This window comes from Ixodes scapularis, unplaced genomic scaffold, assembly GCF_016920785.2.
Source record: "Ixodes scapularis isolate PalLabHiFi unplaced genomic scaffold, ASM1692078v2 PGA_scaffold2__306_contigs__length_199485367, whole genome shotgun sequence".
NCBI lineage: Eukaryota > Metazoa > Arthropoda > Arachnida > Ixodida > Ixodidae > Ixodes > Ixodes scapularis.
Genome location: NW_024609857.1, coordinates 175,677,570 through 175,705,052, shown reverse-complemented (window position 1 = coordinate 175,705,052; position 27,483 = coordinate 175,677,570). Strand labels below are relative to the sequence as shown.

The 27,483-nt window shown below is 44.6% G+C and overlaps 1 pseudogene; it reads left to right on the top strand.

Annotated features, from left to right (window-relative positions):
• Positions 1 to 27,483, top strand: part of LOC115328070 — a 124,568-nt pseudogene that overhangs the window by 32,721 nt on the left and 64,364 nt on the right.

Genomic DNA, 27,483 nt, shown 5'->3' with positions numbered 1-27,483 from the left:
AGAAACGACAAAGGCGGATTTTGTTAGGTCGCGCATCAGTAACCTAGCTTTGTTCGGAGATTTGTGTTTGTCTTTTGTCCCTCTTGTTCCCCTTCTCCACAAATTATTATCGGTATGAATACGTTCGGCAGCTCAGTGTTGCTAGAAAAATCAAAAATCTAATACCCTGATGCATAAACTATACGAAATTTGGAGCAGAAAAGAAGATTGATTGAATTAACCTAGGTATGCTTATAATTATGTCATATTAAAGCAAGAAAATGTAGAGGACCTGTGCGAGGCAAACATCAATCTGTGTGGGAAACAAGCGCCCCTTAAGTTTGATGTCATTGCTATTAGCTTTGTCTAAGGCATATTTAACTTTGTATTGAGCAAACTTCGTTCGGCTTTTACGCTCCACGCTTCGTCGTAGCCCAGGAGAATCGCGCATCTGGCTACAGTTTTAAAGCATTACATGAAAAACCTGTTTTTTTTTTCTTTTTTGTTGTCTTTTTTAATTTTTTTATAGTATCCGAAGTAAACAACAGTATTTTATTTTAATTACAGAAATGACGGCTTGGATTGGTGTGTGCATACTCTATGATCAAAAATACACCACTATAAATCCTTATTCTTCCACCCCTGAAGAGTTTCGGGCCTATCTTGAAGTGCTCGTAAAAGCTGTAAGTTTTCGTAAAAGCTGAAACTAACAACATTCAAACGTCGTTTTTTTTCGTCATAATTTTAAACAAGTGCATTCGTGCACAGCCATACTGCAACTAAACTGCATATTAAGCTTGGTCTATATAAGGATATTCCATGGTTGTATTTTCAGGCCGAGTTGCGTTTTCAAGATTTAGAAAACACCAAAGTTATTCTGTCAGCTACGCGAATTGAAGAACATAAGGTACGTAACAACAAATACGTTTCCAACAAATAAGACCTATATTTGTACTGGGCGGTGCACAAGAATTCAAATCCGTGTTTTCAGAAAATTTAATGAAAGTAGGCGCAGCGGAAGCCTCACGCTCCAGAATGGAAAAAACTGGGTCAGTTGGTATTCATTAATAATGGAAAACAGAACGCACGAAGAATAGAGACAGAACTGAGACAATAACAACATACGAGTTCTCATTCGCAACTGACGGTTTATTGAAACAATCCGTGGCAGGAGGCATGACCCAGTCCGCTCATATGCGCCTCCGAATCCTCCAAAATATTATGCTGGAGGCTTGGATAAGCTCTAAAAAAACGTATAGACTGCTGAGGGTTCCTACTCTGAAATGTTAGAGGCTTATTTCGCATGAAATGTTAAAGCATTCCACGTCAACATTTTATGAGAACCTTGTGAAGAGTTCATTTTTTTCACTCACGTATTAATTTACTTTCCCCATAATAGAAAATCAGTTAATTTTTATTATAACAATATTTTTTTTCACTACTGAAACCTGACAAGCACGTATGCTAAAGTATAATATTGCAAATAATAAAAACGTCGCTGGTAAACAATAAGTACATAATTAAAATATTCTGGATAATTGTTAATGACACGAACGTCTACCTGTATCCTCACTTCTGTAACGATTCCACGGGTTCGATAACCATGTTCAGTGGTTTGTTCCGGAACCGCATTAGCTAGCATTTTTTCAACACTCTTATCAAACAAAAACACTATTTATGCCGTAAAACTGGGCGGAACATGCTACTTAATCACCTGCGTCCCACAGGACTCCATGGCAGGAGAGACGAATAAACAACAGACACCAACTTGCAGCATGAACACGCAGGTACCTTTGGCAGGCTTGTACTCTCTACGTGCTCGAGAACTAGGCACGACTGATTTCGAACCTGCCATAGCACGGCCGGGCTAAAGTAAAAAGGCGCGCTTTCTTACGACCTTCACGTAAGGGGTGCTTCCTCCTGGCCCCCACTGCTCAGTGGGGTCGCTGCGATCTTACCGCCCCTACCCCTAGAGACACTGTGTATATTTTTATTACCTCTAAAGGCCCACAGGGGCATTAAAGAGACGGGGAAGTGTACATAAAATATCATCATAGTGACACAATGTTGTAATTGTATGAAAATATAAAAGGAAACGTAATCAGTATACCATACCTAAATAACGTGTTACATGGTGCTTTGTCACGAACACCAGCGTGAAGTAAGGTCTAAGTCATTAAAAAGTGAAACAGAAGAAAGGTACAAGAGCTACCAAAAAAGAGGGTACATAAAAAAACCTTATAGTAAAAACTTACTCAGCTATGATGAAACTGACGTGTGGAAACATAAGGTACCAAACGCATACGTTCTGCTTAGAAAACAAAAAGAAAATAGATTTGTAAGCAGTGATAGGGAGCAGGCGAGATGGTAATGAATTGACATCTTGTGACACAGAGAAGGGGAACCATCTTGTAGACCCATCTCAGGGTTCACAAGATGTAAAAAAAGATTAAATAATAAAGAAACACGTAAGAGTGAAACCAGCGTGTCATGGTTTGTTGTTTGTGCGATTTCGCTTGCCGACTCAATCCAGTCGACTATGCGCTGCAGAAGCGGGGAAACTTTATACAGGTTTGTTTCTGCGAAGGAACTAGAACGTTGTTGGGGTGATCATGACGAGGGAAGATGCGGGCGAGGGTGGGATGACTATATTATCGCGAAATTCAGTTGAAAAGTTAGAGTTTATGAAAATGCGATAGGCCTAGCAAGATACCTTCATCGTAGGAAACAGTGCGAAAAACAGACGAGGACAAAGAAGAAACGCGCGGGACGAGCGCTGACTATCAATTTAAATATTTCAATACGAAAACACATGAAAACGACCATTCCTTTTTGGCAGCACACCCCCCGTCTGCGTATCACGAGACAATTCATAGCAGCGTGATGGCACGTGTTAAAAGTCATAAAAGTGACATAATGATATCCCAAATCCAAAAACGCCCCCTCACTGTCCAGCAGTGCCAAGGACGGTTGGCTGACACAAGAGGTTGCCGCCCTTTTTATTTGGTATGCCTCTAGTATCTCTCTAGACACTTGGTCCCTGTGCTCGAACAAAGCTTCAGTGTCGCTCAATCTTGGCTCACACTTACAATCGCGACAATGCATCGGATGATTGGTGTACGCACAGCCCGTCAATGAACTCTGGTGCTCTCTTAGACGGATGTTCAAACAGCGCACAGTTTGGCCAATATACACCCGCCAACATGAGAAAGGTATCCTGTACCCTGCTCCAACGGTGCATGATATGAACTGTGCGCCATGCTTTACAGTGCAATCAGGACTACTCGGATTTTCCTGCTTACTAACACGCCTTTCTATGGCGGGACAGATCTGGCTCAGCTTGTTTTTGGCCGACAAAACGACACTCAAAACGTATCTTGCTGCGATCCCCTTTAAGCCGTGTGAATCGCGGTGAACGTAAGGGATGGATGCCATCTTCTACTTCTTATTCCCTTCCCGCTCAGCGCAGTCTATTGCTGCAATGCCTCTGAAACTCTTCATTACTTTTTCGCAGGCTGCGTAGTGGTAAAGCAAAGAAGAGTTTTAGGGCCAATGGAGCAATAAACTGTGCTGAGAATTTTTTAACAATTTAATAATTTTGTATCGCTTGTTTTGTGTGCTCTACAATTTTTAATTTTAAAGCCCGCAAAATCACTTCGAAAAATGTTTTTTTCTAGAAGTCCGGAGAGCGTTGCTTACATAATTCGTGCAGGTAGCTCGAAAGAGATAGCTGCCTCGTTGTTATCTATAGATATCTACTTATTTATTTATCAGGAATGTAAGCCTTACACTCTCAGAAAAAAAGGTGTCTTATTACACCCCATGTCCCATATAATACACCCCAAAACTTCAATTCGACGTACAGCGCCCCATAATCGAACGGGCGTCCCGAAAGTTTACGAGGGGCTTGATAGCCGTGTAGTACAACTTATTAAGATAGCTGATGTACGTATTATTGACTACAAAAAAGATTATCGGAGTTTTCTTGGCCGTACTGCAAAAGCTTTGTGTTTTCTTTCTTTGGTCTTTGATATGTACTTTAGCTGTTTAATATGTTATATCGCACCGTGATCAAGCCCCTGGTAAAATTTCGTGCCGTCTGTTCGACTATAGGGCGCTGTACGTCGAAATGAAGTTTTGGGGTGTATTATATGGGACGAAAGGGTGTATGGTGATACCCTTTTTTTTTAGAGTGTATACACGTTTTTGCAGAAATGAAAAATTCATTACTCGACATCATACTTGATTAATCCCGCATACACAGTTCACGGAACCACAAATTTTGCAATACCAATAGAGCCACGTGAAATAATCGGTGTGCAATATGCCTATATATAAGATATGACCGACGCAAAATGAAATACACCTGAGAGGAGGTAAATTAGGTAGAAAATACACACTTTTGGAATAGTAAATTCAGCTTGCTAAAAGCACAGGAGGAACAAGCGTCAAAGACAATCTAAGAGTTGTTCGCGACAAGCACTCACCCCCCCCCCCCCCCCCCCCACACACACTTTACCCCACTCCCACTTGTCTATTTCTGAAGCGTGATGGAACATTTTTTTATAAAAAAAGGGCGGCGGCTGACTCTAACGCTAAAACAATGAAAAAGCGGAAAGATTCGTAAAAGATTATGTTAAGATAGCAGTAATCCCTTTCTTTTCTATTTCACTTTAAAGGCGTGATCTCGATTAAGGTTAACATGGAACATGGTGTGAAAACCCGGAACTAGGCCGTCGTTTCCCGGAATGCTGGCCATGTCGGCGATTTTAACGCCATTGCCCTTTTATGTGCTAGTACGCGATTATTCCTAACACTGACCAGTTTCTCCAACATACGTGGACCCACATGCCATAAGAACGCCGTAGAGCACCGCTCCTTCACAATTCGTTGCTGGTTAACCCACGCTGATCGCCCGAATAAAGGGCTAAGTACTGAGTTCAATCATTTTTAAACACAATGCTTACACCATACCCTCCCGCCAGAACCTTCGAAGTGTGTGAAAAAATATATTATAAGGCAAACAGACCCAGATTCCAGGCTTCTTGCGCTTCATTACATTTCTTCAACTTGCAACCTTTGCAAAGACTCACTATAATCTCCTACAGTAGGCCGATTGAGTTATTCTTGACATTTGAGAAAGAACCCCTTTCTGTGAATGGTAGCAAAATGATTTGCTTAAGGCATTTCTAAGAAGGAAGGGTGCAACTTCTCGTTTTACCGCCTTTTGGGTGACAACTGTGATCGAGCAACATGGTTTTGGGTGCGTATTTACCGTAGCCCCAACACAAACCCTGGTGAGGAAAGACCTTCAATTCTAGAAATGGTAGAACGCCTTTTGTCCTATTCTTTGTTGTAAACGACAACTCAGGAGCCTACTGCTTTACAAAATCAAATCATTCATGCACATCAAAACCTTCAAAAACAAAAATAAACTAAGGCGTCTACGTACCGCCTCACAATTGTACAAGCTCGCGGCATCAACTCTAACTTAGAGTGCACTACACAGTCCAACACGCTCAGGTAAATCTCAGACAGTACTGGCGCTACAGAAAACCTTATACAGCCACATTGCGTTCGCGCGAAAACACGCTCATGAATGTCAACCTTCGTTATCCTTAGGTAGAGCTCAAGGAGGTTTATAAACTTTCCAACGTCAATCTGTTACCAGCTGACGAACGCTGGGGGAAATTTGCAGGTTGGCGAGCGCATTCACGCTGTCAATGCCTCACAGGGTGCCGTCGTCGCCCGAGATCTTCCGGGGTGCACCCGTATTTTCTAAAAAAACATTTCCTTAAGAATGTGAAATGAGCTGAAGCCATTTGACCCAGATGTTATATTTACGGAACTTCGTTTCTTCATAATGGTATTTCCTTTCAATTAAACATCAGCATGGAAAAACAAAGATTGATTGCTCTAGACGAGGCTCCTGATATTCGCTGATCAAGCCGTGCATGAGCTAAGATCGTTCATCAATGAGACAGCGTTCTTGTTTCCCAAATATCATTGAGGTACCCTGAAGGTTACTAAATAAACTTCGAGTGACCAGTCAGTGTTAAACAACTATCAACAAATATTAAGCTAGCTCGTTTTGAAATACTATACTTATATTTAATTTAGTTGATTTCCTAACTGTGCTGAGATCCCAGCATTCACTTTTGTATACGTGCATAAAAAATACAGAGAGGAAAAATTTGCAACCTCGCTCTTTTATAGGTAAAATAACATTTATTAGAAACCATCAGTGTTCCAATTCATTCACTTCATTGCTTAAAAAATAAGGCAGGGAAGCATAAGATGCTTGTCTCCCGCTGTATTAAACCAAGAAGCCAAAGACCAAGAGCAGCTAAAATATGCAGATAGTCATAAAAAGACTCTTCGTCTAATTTGGCGATCATACAAAACCCTTACGAAGCGTCGTTGGAGAAGCTCTAAACTATAACACCTCGGTAATGACATACAATAAAAGAAGATTTCAACCTCGTTAGAACTAGCCAGCGAAATAGCTGCAGAATGCAAGTGTAACTGTAGAAGCCACGAGTAATGCGTGAAATAACCCATAGCAAGCGAAAAAAAAAAACAATAAGCGATGCTCGAAGCATGAGAAGCCAAAACACCTAAGCAACGTACAACAGAAGAGCTTGCTATGCTAGAGCCATCTAATCGCTATGAATGAGCAATGATTTTAGACCTTACGCCTGAAAAACCTAAACTTTTCCGAAATTTAAAGACAGCAAGTTTGTGCGCCATCAGAGATTAATTGCATCTGCGTCATTTTGCAACTATTCACAGTCATCAGACGTACGGGTACTACAATAAAATTTCATGTCATCAGCGAACTGAAGCCTGTGTCATCTGTTTGTCGACCATGTCCCTCTGTAATTATCGAAATTTAGATCCCAAAACACTCAACCATGCTCATTCAAGATTGTTTACGAAAATATTGATTAGCTAGGGTCCGGGTTTCGACCCTTTTGGTAGCCCGGAATTCAAATATAGGGACATGACTTGAATCCTAGATAGGACAGAGTATTTGAGCAATGAAATAAATGTTAGGGCGCAAACGAGCTGGTGTACATTAAACACGATTAAAAAAAACCGAGGCTGCAGGTAACGACACACACTCTCAAAAAGCTCAAAGACAGCTGAAATTTTATTTTCCAAAACCTGGTTAAATATGGAAAAAAAGACGAAAGAATACGGGGAAGAGAAAACCTCAAGAACACCTCTTTTCACAAATGTACACTTCAAACATTTAACACGACAATGACGACCTCCGCGACATTGTTGTGCCGTTGCTGAATTTAACATCAGTGGAAGAAAGGAAAAAAGAAGACCACAAACGTTTGATAAAAGAGTCACTCACAATACTAAGTCACGGAAACAATGTTAATAAGCCTTCGTTTCATTTGGACAGCGAACTTCGGCGGTTTCTTAAGCCTTGAAAAGGTCTGTCTTCCAAGTGGCTCCACGTTTTTGGAAAGTAAAGTTGTATTGTTTGTTTCGGGTCGGGATGAGACGGTTTAAAGAGAAGAGAGGCGGAAGATGTTGCGGAGGCCGTCATTGTCCTGTTAACTGTTTGGAATGTACGTTTGTGGAAAGAGGTGTTCTTCGGGTTTCCTCTTCCCCTTTTTGTTCTTTTTTTCCCAATTTAACCAGGTTTGCTAAAATAAAATGCCATCTGTGTTTGAGACTTTTATGGGTGTGTCGTTACCTGCAGTCTCGGGTGCTTTTTGTTTTTTTTTAAATCATACTTAAGCAATTACTGAGATAGCTCATACACTAATCGAAAAAACCCGAATACCCAGATTAACCAGCTTAATCAACACTAGACTGTAATCTACAAGTTCACGCGCCTTCGAACTGTCAAAGTAAGTAACATCAACCTACCCACGCGACCCAAATATAGCAGTCGCGAACTCCGAAAAAGCTACAGGATTATATTCAACAGGTCGTCCGGCCACGACAAACCCTGTTGTTATTCATTTTGAGCGCAGGCTATATAAAAAAAACTAAGGCGCTTAAACATAACTTTTCCAAAGACCTTGGAAAAACCAGAGCAAGGCGAATGGTCTGTCATCGTCGATATACATTGTGCTTCTGGGCTCGTGAACCGGCACAACCACATCATTTTATCACGTCAAAGTTAATGCACTTGTCTGTAAAAACCAGCTAAATGTGAAATATGCAAAGCAATATACCAAATCGGAGAATAAAATATGTAACAAAGATTGCGGGATATTCTTCAACCGTTGTCATTGTCCACTCTTAAATAATTCCTGAAAAGTATTAGGGGCAATTAATAAGGTATTTCATAATTGGACTCGTTGTAGTATTGATAACATCAAATTTTTGCTTTAATATTTGCAAATTTTTATATCCAGTATTTACATAATACCAATATGTGTTGCTTTGCTGTTCATATTGTTTAGATAAGCAGCACAAAGAAACGAAGGTACAGGAAACCAATAAAAGCTAATACTAAATATTCGTAGAAAAACAGCGACCCTACACTCGGGGAGAACTTTTCTAGGCAGTGCAGTCAAAGGTGCGGGCACGCTTGCCATCTACTGTTTTGAGCGCGGAACAAAGGTTTGCACGCGCTCTCCTCCTCTGCTCAAAAATGCCAAGAAAATTTTTCCCCGAGCTTAGCAGTCCCTCATTCAAATCAATAGCACCGCTCTTTGGTAAAACAATCTAATAGTAATATTAATTCTTGCAACATTCTTGTTGTAGGGAAATGAGACACTACCTGTAATTGAAGGAGTTTCGTCTGGTAAGTCACTTGTTGAAGCTGACAAAACTATTCAAGAATTGACTAAGCTGAGAGAACGAAGGCCATCGTATTACACCGGCTGTGATGTTCTTTTGTTTATAACCGGGTAAGTTGCTTTCGGTGTAAACTATAACTTCATTGCTGCGACTCCCGTGACTCGAGTCATTCAACAAGTGAATCTGTAAATTAATGGTTATTTTTTTAGCCATTTTTTCGTAGACAGACACGCATATAAAATGACACCACCGTCTCCTCCAGATAAATAGAATTCATGGACCTGTGTGCTCCGCTTTGGCTGTTCCTAATTCAAACAATAGGACATTTAATATTACATACACATCCCCTCTCCTTTCTGTCTATCGGGTGAGGTGGACATAGAATGGTAGATGACTGCGACGATCACCAGGCTAATTAACTAACAAAACATTGCATTGACTTTTTTAATAATGCCTTTAGTTCAATGAATCAAATACTTTTATTTCATAGGTAGGTTTCGTCGCTATAGGGAAGTGACCTTGGCTATTGTGTAGCTATGAACTAGTGGTACTGGTGGCGTTGTCTTTGTTTCCTGTGAACCTTTTTACTATTTTTTGTAGTCGTTTGCAAACTGCAGCGAACTTTGGGGCGTGTGCAAGTAAAAAAAAAAACTTTTGCGTTTGTAATCTGTAATTTTTTTTTTTTTACGATTGCAATCGTTTGGGAGCTTTCGTCGGTAGAAGGAAGTGACCTTGGCCATTGTGTAGATATGAACTAGCGATTCTCAGGGCGCTGTCCTTTGCTTCATGCAAACCTCTTGACCATCTGTTGTAGTCGTGTGTAAACTGTTGCGAAATTTGGGCCGTCTTCGATTGGATGGCGGTGTGGAGTTGGGGGTATAGAAGAAGTATCCTGAATAAAACTTAGTAGGTGTGTTCGAGACGTCTTGTGTTTGCCTCCTCTTTATAGCCTCCGTCTTGGGTCCTGTACGAGTGTTATAAGTTCACAATACCATTTGATTATTGTTATTTCCTCCAATACATCTTTTTGGTAAAATTTTGTCATCCATCATTCTTGGCTGACGCTCAAGAATGAAGGACGTGTGCGGCAGTTGTTCCGCTCCGATATCTCGGCAGCGATTCACTGTGTGCTCGGGCGCGTGACATCGCAGCTTTCACTGCGAGTGTGTCAATGTTCCTGAAGCTGATTACAACTTTCTGGTGAAAAAGGGTGTTCGCGCGTTTAAATGCGATGCGTGCACGAAGCGCCGACCCTCGAAGGCACTACTGGAGAGTCCGGAAACGTCATCTTCGGTCCAGATTAGTGACGAGCTGTCGGGACAAGTGACGACGGAGGACTCCAGTCTTCACAAGTTGGTGCAGCAGCTCTGCGAAAAAATCGATGGTTTGTCGGAAGAAGTGCGCGCGCTACGAAATGAGAACGAATCTTTGCGAATGCACCTGGCGAGGAACAGCGACCTTTTCCGCAAATGTCTGAACGCCGACGTCCAGGATTCTGCACATCAGGTTGCTTCAGCACCTACCTCCTTCGAGATGCTTCAGCCCGCTCCGACTGTCCTAGATGCGGCCACAAGTTGGCCAACTGTTTCCGAAGCTTCTCAGCATTCCCCGAAAAGAGGGTATCGCCAGGGTCTACCACCCACCCGAGTAGCAAAGCCATTCGAAAACGGTGAGCTGCGTCAACGTCAGCCTAGTGCGCGGCATGGGTCGGCTGGTGCCGACGCAACCGGACTCCTGACAGCGAGCTCGGATCATCGAGAGGCAGCTGGCGCAGAGTGCTCCGCGAGGGCGGCCGGAGCAGTCGTCGACGAGGACGGCTTCCAGCAAGTTCCACCACGTCGACGCGTGAAGATCACCGTGGGCTCCAACAAAACCAGTAAGTTGCGTGCCGTGGTGAAACATCCAAGAGAGAAGGCTCTCTTCATTTCACGATTACATCCTGAGACGACATGCGACGAACTTTTGGAAACTGTGTCCTGTGCGCTAGGCAGTCAGCGCTTTACTTGCACAGAGGCTAGAAGTGCAGCCTCTGCGGGGGAAACCACCTAACCGCGGACAAGGAATGTAAAGCAAGGTTCAAGACGCCATACGTAGTTTGTAAACGGCGTTGGGAACGTCAGCAACGAGAAGATGTGCAGCAGCAGCAGCAGCGGCCGAGGGGGCCAGCGTGGCAGCAGACAACGTGGCAGGCGTCAGATGGCGTCTTAGCCCCTCCCAGACAAGGCGAGGGAGAAGCAAGAGCGGTGCCAGGTCACCATCGGCGGCTGGGGCTCGCAGGCGCGAATCTCGTTTGAGGTCTACGTTGAGGACCCGGCGGAGCAACGGCGCCGAGAAACAGGTGGGCTGGGCAGCGGGGTCTTCCGTCGCTCTCAACAATAGCAATTTCTCTCCCCTTCGCTCCCCCTCCCCTTCCAAAGACAAAAAGTGTAGACACTGTTTGAAACTCAAGCAGATGATAGAGAGGCACAAAAATAAAATCAAGAGCCAAAGCAATCAGATAGCGGCAATGATGAAGCGTATCGAGGCGCTCAGTAGAGCAACGAACAATGGTAATGACAACAGTGTAGCTAAAAAGAAAGTAGCCAAGAGAGACACCACCTGCGCTGCTCCGGCAGCGCTGAAGCCGATCACGCCACCGGCGCTGATCACGCCACCGGCGCTCATCACGCCACCGGCGCTGATTACGCCACCGGCGCTGATTACGCCACCGGCGCTGATTACGCCACCAACATTGATGCAGTCAGAGACACAAGCTCCAAAAATAGAAACGGCAGTTGTTGCCATGGAGGAATAGAAGGCCGAGGCCGCCGTTCCTCCGACAATGGAGACGGTCATGAGCATACTTACGCAAATCTCCAACCAAGTTTCTCAATTGTCTGAGCAAGTGAACAGTTTAACAGTAAGAATGGATAATGTGAAGGCCAAACGCAGACAACTCTCCTTTAAAGTCATGACGTTGGATGCGAAAATTAAGCATCTCACGGTTGCCAAGATGAAGCCATCACGAGTTAATCTACGGATCAGGCCGCGAGAAGTTGGCTCCGTGCACAACTCTACCGCTCAAAAAGTAGAAAATAAAGAAGACTAAAGGAAAGCAGAAAGAGACTGCGGCGTTACTTCAATGGAACTGTAGGAGTATCAGAAACAAGATAGGGGAGTTACAACTCTACGTTGATAAATTGGACCAGAAACCGGATATAATAGCGTTACAAGAGACCAACGGCCGAGCCAAGCTCGCGGGATACATTACGTATACGGACCCTAGCAAAAAGGGTACTGCGATCTTGGTCCGCAACAATGTGGCGGCCACAGGGCCCGTGACCGCTCAGCGAGGGTGCGAACATACACTCATCGAACTTCACAGCAGGAGAGTGGGAGTGACAAAAACACTTTCGTCCTGAATGCGTATTGTCGACCGTCCAGCAGGGTCATTGACTTTGAAGGCACCATATTGGACTGCATTACAGAAGCAAGAATAAGACCGATTTTAGTGCTAGGAGATTTCAACGCGGCCCACACGAGGTGGGGTTAAAAATGTTCGTCCGAAAGAGGAAACCAATCGGTAAAAGTTATAGAGGATCACGACATGGAGGTGGTTAACGAATCGGGTGTGCCGACCAGGACAGGCACTAGCACGGTCAGAGACACCACTCCTGATCTGACGTTGGTTCGGGGGAACCTCGACGTAACTTGGCATAACACGGGGGAGAATCTTGGCTCAGATCACGACATCATTTGTGTCACCCTCGGGGGGAGCGACATCAAGGCGAAACTAGGTCAAGCCAACATTACAGACTCGGACCGGAAAAATTCAGGTCACCTGACGCTAACACCAATTCAGCCCATAATGCAACGCGCTAGGTGTCGCATTATGGGACGTCACAGACCTGCATACCAATTCAATTTGTCCGCGAAATATGGCGGGAACGTTGAATTGATATATAGGCCTGTGACGTCTCATAACGCAACGCGCGCAGTGTTGCATTATGGGACGTAGCAGACCTCCTCACCAATTCAGTTTCTCCACTACATTTAGCGGGGAATTTGAATTGGTGTATATATCTGTGATGGCCCATTATACAACGCGCGCAGTGTGGCCTTATGGGACGTCAAAGACCTATACACCAATTCACTTTTTCAACTAAATTTAGCGGGGGTTGAATTGGCGCATACGTCTGTGATGTCCCATAATGCAACGCGCGCAGTGTTAAATCAGGGAACGTCAGAGACCTACACAAAAAAAAGCTTTAATTTCTAGGCGGACTTTTTTAATTTCTAGGCGGACCAGGACTAGGCGGACTTTTTTTGGGCGCGCCAGACACCTTGCTGCGTTTGGAAATATGTTTGTCGTTTGTCCCCTTGTTCGCCTTCTACAGGGATTATTTACGTCATTCTTGTCCAGCTCGCTAGCACCTTTGCATTTAATTGTATCATCATCATAACCTTAAAACCAGTAATAGTATTCTGGGAAAATTCATCTTCTAAAAATTGCTTCCACGAAGTTCTCCAGTGTTGCCGCAGAATTGGTCACAGTGTACTACCCCCCGGGCATCTCCTTTGCAGATATGCTGCTCCAGACTGTGATCACCGTGGGAAGCCCTGACGGCACTCCGTGTTTTGATTCTGGCCAAACCTTGATCAGAGTCACCGCACCTGTTCCTTAGAGATTTTAGAGCGCAGACCTTAGGCGCCCGTTTCCCCGTCTAGCGTCGTCGCCGTCGCCGTCGCCGTCACCGCCCACCACCACCTAGAATAATCAAAGCCCCCGCATCGCCTCCTCTCCCTTCATAAAACGTTATCAGAGTCGGATCGCACTAACTCGGCTATTGGGCTCGAGTTCGATCTTCGACGCGTTGATTGAACACGACCTCCAACCGAACACTGACGCAGCACTCGCTCCCAATCTCAAGCCTCGATCGACCTGACTGTGATGAAGGCGCAGAGGCCTTCTGCTTATCTAGGGGGTGTTGAAGCGCCCCGATAATTTTAGCGGGAAATTGCATTTGAGTTGAGGTTACGTCACGTCAAACTTCCCAATAAATCTAGCGAAGAAACGAAATTTGTTCACGCGTGACGTGACACGAAGTCATGTGACGTCAATTTCCCCGCTAAATGCTGAATTGGTGTGGAGGTCACGTGGCGTCAATTTTCTAGCAAAATTTTGCGGGGAACTGTGGTAGGAGGAGGGGAGGAGGGGAGGGAGGAAGAGGATGGGAAGGTACGCAGGCGGAGGAGGGGGAGAGGAAGAGGAGGAGGAAAAGAAGGAAAGGCGGAGGAAAAGAGGGGAGAGGATGGAGAGGAGGAGGGAGGCTACGAAAGACGAGGAGGGGCACGCGCTCTCGTCCTCCTCCTCATGAGCTGCCCTCTAATTTCGCATTACAGAAATTTGTAAACGTCTTTCATTTTGTTTGCATAAAGAATCCCGTTTCATCCTGCACTCCTGCTAGGCGAACACCCTATCGTTTTGTTCAAGCGTGTCATTAACTACTTTGTAAGATGGCTTGTTGCGCAAATTTTAAGTCTCCTCTTCACCATTCATCGGGAACATTAACTTCATTATATATTCAATCTTAGTATAAGCCGTAAGTAGGGCTCCGTGTTTTCGGAGTTTATTTTGCTTTAAATTCGGAGGGTGTTTTTCGGAGTTCATTTTTTAGCAAAATGTCGATGTTTATCGGAGCTTACTTCTCGTAAATCCCCAATCCTCCGAAATTCGGCGATTCATTTCGCAGTGTTTTCTATAAAAAATAATAAATAATAACAGGATACAAACGTATGCCAGATAAAACAATGAAACGCGTTTGTATCAATTAAGATTTTTACAGTTGAATTTGGCGTTGGTGTCACTGTCAAGACTAATTTGACACACGACAAAAGTCGCACACAAGTGTGGCTTCGATAAACGTAGATACCTTAAAATAAATAAACTGCCGGATGTAGCCGCAAGGAAGCTCGTAGCCATCCTATCATTCTATCGCGCGGCCGCGCGAGGTGGAGTGGTTAAGGATGTAATAGAGAAGTTTCAACTGCCCCTCTTTCCTATTTTATACAATCTCTATGGTCCATAGCTTTCACTGTTACCTTCCGAAAGATGCCCTCTCCTTTCTCTAAATCCCAAATCCCATTTCCCAAATTGAAAAACAAAAGAGTGGCGTTTGTCGTGACACGAATGGTACGATGACCTGTTTTCCTGAACCAGCCTTGACGAAAAAAGCCGTAAGACCCCCTTTTGAAAACGGTCTGAGGCTTGAAAGGTAATTATGGCGTCATTTTGCCAGGACCATTGATTCTGCGCAGCTCAAACTGAAAAAAAAAAAAAAAAAAACACTTTTTTTTTGTGGTGGGAATGGAGGGGGGGGGGGGGGGGGAATGGCATAGGCACATAACAATTCGGAGTTTTGTCGGATAAATCCGAATTGACAAAACTTTTACCGGCGGATGTTTTTCGGAGTTTTTCGTATTGATCCGAAAACACGGCGCCCTAGCCATAAGTAATGAATCTGAACAGCAATCTACATTTGTTTGGCGCAGCGTGGCCCTCGTTGCTGTTGCGCCACTAAACACATAAACAAGTGTATACACAGACACACACACATCTGCAGTTACGCCCTGCTTAGATCAATCTTGGAGAACACTTATCTTTCAGACAGGGTGGCAGAGATCTCTTCTGTATTAGGCAAAGGATAGTTGTCAATCTTCGAGCACGGATTTAATGACGCTCTATAATCCCCACAAATGAGCATGGCGCCATGTATCCTTTTATCGCCGGTGATGCGAAACGATTGTTTGAAATTGGCTCAATAATTCCGGGCCCACGAGCGTTTCCAGTTCCTCTTCTACGACTTCCTGAAAACAAAAGCAACGCGTTTTGCTTTAAAAACCCTGGGTTGCAGTTCAAGCTCGATAAACAGTCGAGCTTGCTTACCTTGAATTTCACCGAGCTCGTCGGGGAATAACGCCGAATGCTTGTTGAAGACCTGCCCCAAGGCCCGCCTGTCTTTAGCAGTGATGTGGTTCAGGCTGTTTCAGTTCTACCAGAAGTGATGCAGCCAGTTACTTCAATAAAAGCGAGGACCTCCTGGCTGACAACGTGCAGGGGCAACTGGCGAGCAAGGTGTTGATGCACCACGGTTACAGTTACCACCTCCTCCAGTCGCACACACTCTTCTGTGTACGCACGAAGCAGCAGCGATGCCGGTGTTAAGTTCATCCGTAAAAAACATGATTTGAATAGTGGGTACGGCATCATCGATACATGTGCCTCACTTTCCAGCTTAATTTTTGGTGGAACACCCTAAACGCCTTGTTCCCCAAGTGTTGTCCGCAGCAGCAGCTCGACGTCTTCTTTCGTTTCGAACAAACCGAAGTTTTCATTACGAGGGTTTTCTCGCTGGACGTCTTGCCCATTTGCACTCTGTAGGCGGTAGCTCAACACCGGTTGAGCACGCAGGCTTTTTGAATATGGTCTATTTTGCGGCATCTAATTACGTGCTGTTCGGATTTGTCACGAATGGCCTCGATGTCTCAAACCGCACCTTGAACATGGTGAAGTTCCTATTTGGAAAACTTATCTTGCTAGATTGCTCTGTTAGGCGGGCACTCTGTTACGTTCCTGAATTGAACCATGGTTAAAAGCGCTAAAAAAGACGTACACAAGAAAGAAGACAAACACAGGCGCTACTCACAACTGTATTGGGAAAGGAAGATGGAAGTACATATATATATATATATCTGATACACTTATCGTCACCCAGGCTACTCATGCGCGAGATACAAGAGCATAAAACCGTTTACATGTATTTATCGAAAAAACGAATCTCAGCGTTATACAATGCTATTGACGTGTCGCTGACGCACTGGGGTCCCCTCTTCTTGATAAAATATGCCTCTTGCAGTTCGCGTGCCCTTTGAATTCTGCTTCTACCGAGAATCTTGGTATCACCGAAGCGTGGCTCGCATTTGCAGACCCTACAGTGCGCGGGCAAATGTGCCCCGTCATTTGTCTTTAAATTTTGCGCGTGCTCTCTTAAACGGTCATTCGTGCATCTTCCCGTTTGTCCAACGTAAGATTTTCCACACGTTAGGGGGATTTCATACACGACCCCCGTGACGCATTCGATGTACGGCCTGGCGTGCTTCGTGCCACATCCTCGATCGTTCTTGATTTCTTTAGTAATTCGAGGGCAAAGTTGTCCGAGTTTCTTTGGCGCTGAAAACACGAGAGGTACTCCGTACCTGTTCGCAACCTTCTTGAGGTTGTGCGCCATTTTGTGTACATATGGTACAACCTCTGGCCTCATATTGCTCAGTGCCGACTGCGTCACTTTACTGGTTGTGTGGCCTTTTACTTTCTGTAGGGTGACCTCTGCCACACTCGTCAAGACCGTTTGAGGGAAGCCCGCTGACAATAGTCTAGTCAATTGGTTGTGGAAGCTTGCCTGCATGCGGTGAGCACACGACTTCTTGATAACTGACTCTAGGCAGAGCGTTGCAATTCCTCTCTTTACCACCTTAGAATGCGCAGAGTCATATGGCAGGAGCGCTTTTTGGGATCGTGGTGAATACATCCAACACACGTGTCCTTCCTGCAACTTCAAGCTCAGGTCTAAAAACTGTAGGTGATCCTGGTTAGGGAGTTCATGTGTAAGCAACCTTCTCGGCAAGGGACCCAAGTACGGGGTTGAGCCTGCGGTCCCAGCACAAGAATTAGTGGCTCTAAATCGGAGGGTGGCGACCAAGGCGGGAAATGAGAACAGAGAGCGATGCCTGCTCGAAGGTGTGGACTGCCTATTGTCGTGTCCCTCAAACACTGGAAGAAGCGGAAACAGTGCCTTACAGGGTGTGGTGACCTTCTTCAGAGACAATGAGCTGTGCCTTCTTCAGTCGGACAAGGAGGGCGGGTTTGTGGCTTTACAAAAAGGTGTTTTTAATGAAAAGGCTGCCAAGGCAATAGAGAAGAATTTTACTCCAGCAAAAATGAAAGCGTCAAAAGCAAAAAGTGTTTTTTTTTTTTAAATTGTGTAAAAGCTTAGAACTCGCCAAGTTGGCGAAAGATATTTCCAAATGCAAAGGCGACGCATTAAGCGTGTTCTTTGCAGCCAAAACGCATAAAACGGATATTCCGTTCCGAGCCATTGTTAGTGAAAGAGGTACGTGGCAGATAAATGCAAGTCACTATCTGTTAAAAGTTTTGAACAGCCTGCAGGTGACGGACCCTTTTCTTACCAAAAAATCAGATGAACTTGTTAGCTTCTTTGAGGGCAACCAGAACGTAGGGTACGCCTTCTCTGTTGATATTGAGGATTTGTTCTATTCAGTCCCTCACCGTGAACTTTTTGAGGCAGTTAGGGCGTGCATTGATAAGAATGGTGTTATCCCCTTCCAGAACACAGCGGGAGTGACGGTTGACAATTTTTTAATCATGCTTGAAGCGTATCTTAACAGCACGTTTATTGCTTTTAACGATCAACTTTATTTGCAGAAAAAGGGTATCTGCATCGGATCATGTGTGGCACCCGCACTTTGTAATATATTTTTAGCAACAATAGATCAGACGCTTGAGCAAGTACTCAATGATTTTAATGTTTTTAAAGTTTTTAGATACGTAGACGACTTTTTAATTGTTTTTAGAAAGCAAACTTCTTTGATGTACCAACATGGGGTGGACTCGGTTTTAGATGCTTTTAGACGACATGGCAAGGGCCTACATTTTACACATGAACTCCCTAACCAGGATCACCTACAGTTTTTAGACCTGAGCTTGAAGTTGCAGGAAGGACACGTGTGTTGGATGTATTCACCACGATCCCAAAAAGCGCTCCTGCCATATGACTCTGCGCATTCTAAGGTGGTAAAGAGAGGAATTGCAACGCTCTGCCTAGAGTCAGTTATCAAGAAGTCGTGTGCTCACCGCATGCAGGCCAGCTTCCACAACCAATTGACTAGACTATTGTCAGCGGGCTTCCCTCAAACGGTCTTGACGAGTGTGGCAGAGGTCACCCTACAGAAAGTAAAAGGCCACACAACCAGTAAAGTGACGCAGTCGGCACTGAGCAATATGAGGCCAGAGGTTGTACCATATGTACACAAAATGGCGCACAACCTCAAGAAGGTTGCGAACAGGTACGGAGTACCTCTCGTGTTTTCAGCGCCAAAGAAACTCGGACAACTTTGCCCTCGAATTACTAAAGAAATCAAGAACGATCGAGGATGTGGCACGAAGCACGCCAGGCCGTACATCGAATGCGTCACGGGGGTCGTGTATGAAATCCCCCTAACGTGTGGAAAATCTTACGTTGGACAAACGGGACGATGCACGAATGACCGTTTAAGAGAGCACGCGCAAAATTTAAAGACAAATGACGGGGCACATTTGCCCGCGCACTGTAGGGTCTGCAAATGCGAGCCACGCTTCGGTGATACCAAGATTCTCGGTAGAAGCAGAATTCAAAGGGCACGCGAACTGCAAGAGGCATATTTTATCAAGAAGAGGGGACCCCAGTGCGTCAGCGACACGTCAATAGCATTGTATAACGCTGAGATTCGTTTTTTCGATAAATACATGTAAACGGTTTTATGCTCTTGTATCTCGCGCATGAGTAGCCTGGGTGACGATAAGTGTATCAGATATATATATATATGTACTTCCATCTTCCTTTCCCAATACAGTTGTGAGTAGCGCCCGTGTTTGTCTCCTTTCTTGTGTACGTCTTTTTTAGCGCTTTTAACCATGGTTCAATTCAGTCAACACCAACTAGCCCAACAACAAGTTCTTTTATGTTACGTTCCTGGATGCCGTTTTTACTAAAACGAAATTTAGACTGCCTTCTTGAACGTCACCATTTGGTCCTCAACAAATAACCTCTTTTGGGTGTCCACTCGGCTCAGGCCGCACACAAACCTGTGTGCGGCCTGAACCAAAGTGTACGCCGATGTCCTTAAATAGCCCACTGGTTTCTGTACTCCTCTCATTCGTGTCCCAAAACACGCACTGATAACGTCTCCCGCTCGGGAGTCGAAACGTTTGATTTAATAGTTAACATTGTTCTGTCAAGTCGGTGCAGTTTGCTTTACTATAACGAATCCCGACTTTTGGAACTTTTTTGCAACTTTGGTTTACATCTCTAAGCCAGGGGTGACCAAACCGCGGCCGCGAGCCGTATGCGGCTCTTTACTGGTCTAGGTGTGGCTCGCGGATCCCTCCTAAGGGGCCTTCACCCCCCCCCCCCCCCCCCCCCATTTTCCGCGTTTCCTCAGGGAAGAAGGAAAGCATTTCAAAATAAAGCACAGGTTTCGGTTTGGCAGCCTTGTGCCCCCCTACGTACAGTCGAACCGCCTTTGAGTCGTATGCTTCCGAAAATCCTGTTTCTTTCTTTGTTCGAGAGGGTTTCCCGGACCCTAGGGGAAAAGGAATCGAGGACAGGGGTAGCCAAGCCATACATGCACTTTGGCTTGAGGTCGAGGAAATGCTCTGTTTGAGGTCTTTGTCACTCGCCGGTGGTACTTGTCCCGTTTAGAAAACGGATGTTCCTTCCATTTCGTTTTTTGTTGAAGGTCGCGGAAGCTCGAGTTGACCTCATTCATAGCTTCCACTAGTCACAAATGTTATGTTCAAGATTACAAAGGACCGGGATAATTCTCATTGTTATCTTTACCGGCTTGCAGTTATGACCCGCAAGCTCTCCTCCTCTCCCTATTTCTGGGGAGAGGAGGAGAGCCCGCGCACACTCAAAATGGGAGAGGGGACGCGTGCCTGTACCTTCCACTGCATTGCCAAGAAAAGTTGTCGCGGAGTATAGTGAAGGCGCTGCTGGAACGCGTGAATAGAACGGCAAAAGGTTTGCTCTATTAAGGTCGTGCTTGAATTGGAAAAGGGGACATGTGCACACGGAACAGAAAAAGTGCTAAATGGCTATTAGCATTCCCTGCAGGGATGAACTGGAGTACCGTCATCATTCCCTCAACTGCATCTACGGTATTCTATCTGCTCCGTCGAGACAAGAATTTAATTTTTGCGTACGCCTAACCACCCTTGGCGAACGTGTGACGAGGTTCAGCGGCTATCGTCGCAATGACGTCCAACAAGAAAGGCGAGTACGAAGATGAACATCGGACATTCCTTCCTGTGTGGGAGGAAGATTTCACTTTCACAGAGAAATTCGGTAAGCCACTTTGCCTCATCTGTAATGACGGAATTTCGCACCACAAGGCAAGCAATTTTTGACGGCATTATGAGAACAATCACGAAACTTTTTCTCGGGACCATCCAGCTTCATCTGAGTTGAGAAAAGCCCAGCTGACTTAGCTCAAATCACAACTTCAGAATCAGCAGTTCTTCATGAAGGCCTTAAGCAAGTAATCTGACGCAGCAGCTAATCCAAGCTTTTCAATCGCCTGGAATATTGATCGTACCAAGCAAGTTTACTCGAAAGGAGAATTTGTGAAGAACAACATCTCTGACGCCGTGGAATTGTTGCATACAAACAAGAATCTTGAAAGGTTGGTCAACCAAGTTACAGTTTCACGACATTCGGCCTAAAGGCGCGCTTTACAGCTAAGCGCCTACGTGTTCGACAAGATTCAGAAAGGCGCAAACAGTAAAAAGCATTCAGATCAGCCTTTGATGAATCTATGGATATAAAAGACAAGCCACAGCTTGTAATCTTCGTTCGTCATGTTTCATCCGGCGAAAGCGTGAAAGAAGAGCTTCTGGATATTGTTGTCGTCAAGGAAACCACTCGTGGTGTTGACTTTAAGAACATATTGTTAACAACGTTGGAGAGGTTCCACATTCCCCTGCAGAAACTCGTCGCTATTTTCACTGATGGAGCGTCTGCTATGTTTGGTAAGAATGCGGGCTTGGTAGGTCTTCTGCGGAGCGACCCTGGCAATCCAGATATTCACCGATTTCATTGCATTATTCATTGTGAGCACCTGGTGGCAAAGCACTTCAGTTACGAAAATGTTCAAAACTCCGTCCTTCGAGCCGTCAACTACAAATTATCGAATGCAAAAACCCAACGCCGATTCCGCAACTTTCTCAAAGAACTGGAATTTAATAAAGCGTCCTAAGACGTTTTTCTTTTTTTTTTTTTTGCTTTTTTTTCAGTACGTTGGCTGTCAATGAGCAACGTACTATCAAAGTTTGTGGTTCTTCTGAAGTCAATTGAAGCCTTTCTGGAGGCGATATATGGGTTGCACGTGACGTCATTCAATGAGCGCTCAGATGACCACCACAGAAGAGGGCAAGAAAGAGATCCCCTCTTATCAGGACCCTCTTTTGTGCCTCCCGGATTTGCGCAGGCGTCGCTATACTCCTCCCAGAAGATCCTAGAAGATTAACCTGTCACTCAAGATTCTTACAAAAGCAGCTTCTCTCTCCTCTTCTTACATGGTGGTCAAAAGTATGCGATGTGACGTCAGTGCAACCCATGTATAGAGAAGCCATGTCCTGAACTTCAAGACGACGGTTGGTGTGTCGATCTCGGTTACCTCACTATTGTAGTTCAGCACCTTAAAAATACAAACATGTCGCTGAAAGGGAAAGAAAGAATGGTATTGGAATTTACCCAAGCAATCTTCAGCTTCTAAAACAAGCAAATACTTTTTCAAAACGACTTGAGAAGAAAGCGTCTGATCCACTTCCCGTGGCTGAAGGGCATGCCGTATGCTAAACCTGAGTTTGAACTGACCAATGCTAAGCTCAGAGAATATTTCGTAAAGCTTGAGGAACTCGAGAGGGACTTTCGTTCTCGGTTCAAAGGTATTCACCGATTCAAGCCACGTTTCGCGCTTCTGATGAACCTTTGATGGTTGATGTGTTGAGTGTCGACTGTCCAACCCTGTAAAGATTGGAAGATGTAGGAGCTTTCGAAATAGAACTGCTTGATCTGCAAGAAAACGAAGGGTTAAAGACGCTCCTGCGGTCTCAGAAAATTTCCAGTATTTTTGTGGCAAGACGTCTAAGTGCCCCCCCCCCCCCCCCTTCCCCCCGCGGCTTTTAGAGGTGTTGTGGTTTCGCTTGCGGCTCTTAGGCCGGGTTAGCCTGGCCACCCTTGCTCTAAGCCAACAGTCTGCTCAGCCAGCTGAATGAAGAATATGGCGCCCTGTCTGGGCTTATCTTATATTGATAGTCGGCAGCAGTGCCGCAGCATACACAGATGATGAAGCATTCTCCCACCACCCTCATACACAAGATACGCTGTGCTCCAAAAATCCACAACACAAGGCACAGTACCTCTAGGGACATGACTCCGTATTTTTATTTTCGGTCCCGATAAACTGTGCAGATGCGGGTGGAGCAGAGTCGAAGTTCAATGTCATGACATCCGCGCCACGCTTCAATACTAAAAAACATAGCAGCTGTGTTGTTTAAAAATAAAGACAAATAAAAGTTATTTTGAACTTACTCAAGCAGATTTACTGTGTGAATGAGACGACTTCCTTTAAAGCTATGAATGGCACGATGAAGCATCAGCTTAATTGCTTAAACTATTTAACTAGAAACATGGCCTTTTCACAGATCGTTATAGTTCCTGGTTGTTACTTTGTGCCCGTATGCCCAGGTGACATTATTCATTTTATTATATACTAACAAACGCTGTCTTTTTTATCAGTCATCCTGTAGACACCCACCTCATTAACAACGATAGGACATGGGCCGGCAAGTACAACTTCATTTCTAATCATTGCTTTAGCGATATTCTGCCACTCTCACATAGTAAAAGGTTTTAAATAAATAAAACCTGTCATCAGCAGCACACATACCACTTGAAACTCCATACATGTGTTCGAAAAAAACTTCTGCGAGTGTGTGTGTTTTTTATCCTAACTTACACTAAAAGCGTATGGGCGAAAGAGAAAAGCTTGTAAAAGAGAAATGCTTCAACGTAATAAACTCCTCCAAGACGCATCCTCCACCACGGGAAAAATCTGTCTCGCAACTAAATAAAGGTACCAAGGGATAGTTTCTAATCATTTATGGCGCATTATTGATTTAGAAAATTCAACAACTAGGCATACTTGTAACAATGAGAATGGACAAAACGAGCAAAAGGACGAAAACAGACATGTACAAGCTTGTACATGTCTGTTTTCGTCCTCCTGGTCGTTTAGTGCTTTCTTACTCTTACATCTGCTGTTAAAACACGCTCGTCAAAAACTTCTAGTCATACTTGAATAGAAAATTACTACGATGTCTGGTTGGCATATATAAGACACAATAAACGTCATTGAAAATCGCTGCCGAGACTGCTAACATACTTCACCAAATACGAGATCGCGCTAGACATTCTATACCGATTGTTTCAGCGAAGACTTTCAAAAATTACCAATACTAGGAAGGTTGAGGAAAAAAGCCTTTTCAACCTGCGAGAACATGGCGGATGTCGGGAATGGTAAATGACGTACAAATTACGAAGATAATTAACTTAAATTTGCCAAATAGTACTAACTTGTGAGAAAAAAAAACAGGGTTCTAATTAAAAGCTATCTGAGAATCATGAAAAACCACTAAGGGCCGGTTGCACCAACGCCGCTTAACGTAAAGCGGAGCTTAGCCGGGAACTTAAGCTAAGTTTTCGTTTCGTTCGGTTGCACCAAAATCGCTTATCTCTAAACCTGGCACCAAACTACGCTTAACTTAAGCGCTCAACATTGGGCGCTTTGCTTTTGGTTGTTTCTTAATCCTGGAATTAAAGCATGGCGGCTGGTTTGTCGCGGTCGACGCGGTGGACGAAATTGGTTTTGCAAAGTGTTTTAGGATACATCAGCGTGAAAGTTTCGACAGAATGACCTTCGATTGTGACAAGGATGCAAAATATTGTCGCGTGAAGTGTTGATCGACACCTGTTTTCAAGTCGGCTCTCCACTCTCAGGGCGTGTTAGCCCTGACCGAGATACGTACGGAGCTGTGGGTCTGTGGGGCTCACGGGGCTCACGTCTGTCTTCCCGCTGGTTCTTCTGTCAACGAGCTTATTCGTATGTACTTACTAATTTTCGCATAACCGTAACGTATTGTTTATTTACACTTGCAGCGCGTATCCTTCAATTTGATCAGCGCGTTGGATAGTGGCAGTACATGATCTCGGCGATCAGCTGATTGTCGACACACCTGCCGTTTGCATCAAGTTGCGGCGCTTTTAAGTAATAAAACAACGAAAATTCAATTTCTTTCGTTTTCTGAGTTTTGAAACAATCTTCAGTGAATTTTCCTAATCTCGCGAGTAGAATCTTGGCTTCAAAAAACTGTATCGTTCCATAACCGTAACTTTTTTGGTGATCGCGATTTGTTAGGAATATTTTGCTTTATATCTTTCATTCGTGGCGACGACAAATCGTAACGACTACTATGCTAGATTCGTTCATTTCTGTATCGGGGCAGGCTGGGGCAGGCGATACGAAGAGACGACCGTTCTTATCGGCACGATGTGATGTACTAGTGGGAGTTTTTTTTTTTTCTGAACTCGACAGTGTGAAACTGAAGTCCGTTTGAGGCTGCAGCGGATGTTCAACGACGGTATAGTGCAATTCTGTCACCTTGCTGATAGCAACAAGTACCGTAGATGCAAGATCTCGTGACCTGACCTCTCGAGGACTTCTATTCGACGATTTCCGGGCATTTTCGCGGCTGCCTTGGCTAGTTCGTCACTGTTTTGAACTTCATCGGTCTCAGGCTTTACTTGATTTTAGTAGTCATCTTACCTGCCTACTTATATCGATGATGTTTTGTCTTCAGCGATGTAGCGAGTAGAGTGTCCTTCTCGCGTTCGGTGAGATTTGGGGCCCCCGATGGCTCCTTCATCTCAAATTGTGAGCACGAAAACTACTACCACTGTCAAAATATCCTGTTATCAACCGATATTAAACACACAATCACAGATGTAAAGAGCATTCGTGTTTATTTGAAGCTTTGACTTCTGTTATTGAAAGTTAAACGAAAAAAATGATTGAATTTGGAGACCTTTAATTTGTTATTCACCGAAGAAATACAGCGAAAAGCAGACGCCGACGACGGCTACTACGGCAGTTTTTTGTTTTTGTTTACATCACGCGATTCCTCTCCGCCAATCGTATTCGTCCGTCTGAGCGTTCCCTAGTTCGCTCTGTTTGTCCCTAGATTCCCTACGCAAATCCAGCGTTTAGCTAGGGGCGCGTCTAAAGCCGGCTTAACGTTGGTGAAACCGGAATTTAAACCCGTGCTTACCTGAGCTCGGTTTAGGGCGCTAAGCCGGCTTAGGAAAGTGCCGCTTTGGGTTAAGGTAAGCGGCGTTGGTGCAACCGGCCCTAAGTTCACTCCTTTTAGAAAGATATAAGGCATGCACTACCGCGGAAAACATGATCCGAAACAGCCCCCTACACTTCTTCGGCTTTCCTGTAAGCTTTTAAAAATGCCTTTCTTCAAACTTGACTTAAAGCGCGAAGTCTAAAACTAAATCTTTGAAGCTATTCTTTTTTTTTTTTTTAATTTCAGAGATACTGAAACTTGTAGGAATTGTGGACCCAGCAAAACGTCCAGATGGTTTGTTTCAGCTCATATTACCCAATAATGGACATAATTACCGCGTTCAAAAAAAAAAAGATTATATAATCTTGATGACGCTGACAAAGATGGCAAGGACAGAATGTGTGAAAAGTCTTAGACTTATTAGTGTTCGTTTGCGAGGTTTCTGGTTAAAGAGGCAGTCAAGTGGTTTTTGAGTTCGTGTTTTGATAATGACAGCTGAATTTAGACGCCTTAAGTATCCCTAAAAAACAAAAAGTATAGTCATACGATGATTATATCTTTAATAAAAATGTAATTGAAGGCCGCCAAACCTCGGATCCATCCGAAAACGAAACCACTCTCATTGGTCGTCGCACGCTTATCAAAAAGATCTCGGGCCAATGGCGTTGGACGACGTTCCGTCGCGCAGTGATCCCGAGGTAGCCGCATCGGCCGAACCTCTTTGTCATTCGAGCTTCGATCATGGCGGAGTTCTCTACGCTCGAGGACCTGACGCCGTTAGAGGTTGAAGTTCTTCGGCGGACAGCCGACCTGGGGATGATTTCCTATGACGCCACTCCGACGTGCGATGTGGACGATAGCAGCGCTTCGGAGTCATGTTGGGGTTCCGAGGACGACGAAACGCAGACCTTTTCGGGCGTTCTTCGATTTGCGGTTGGGGCAAGTCGTAACCAAATCAACGTTTGACATCGTAGCGTTACCTCTGGTACGTGATGTCAAACGATGTCGCCACGTTGACTTTCGCCTCGGGAGAACGGGGGGAAGGCTGGTTCAGACATGTGCAACGAGCGCGTACCTACGACTGCGTTTGTTGCAACCGGAACGACCGCACTGCGCCGCGCGTACACACACCTGTAACCACTACAACAAGCGCAGCGGGTCGTCAGCACGGCGACCGCTTCTGTACGCCGCCGTCAGCTGTGTCAGCGGCCCCTCTAAAAAAGGGGACGCACTGCTACTCAATGCCGTAACAGAATATAGACAGACAGTTTTCTAGTCTAAAGCTTTATTATTTTTTCTTGATAGGCTTGCAGGGTACAGCGAATGAAAAAAATAAAATAAAAAGATGCAGCGCCGTCTTGGACGATCATGACTCTAATACACGACAATGCAATAGTACAAATATCGCCACACGCCTTTTCTACGATTATAAAAGACAATGTAATCTTAGCAGCGATATAGCAACGTAGAAATATGATTTCGTGATCAGATAGACGTTGCGAGCGTTC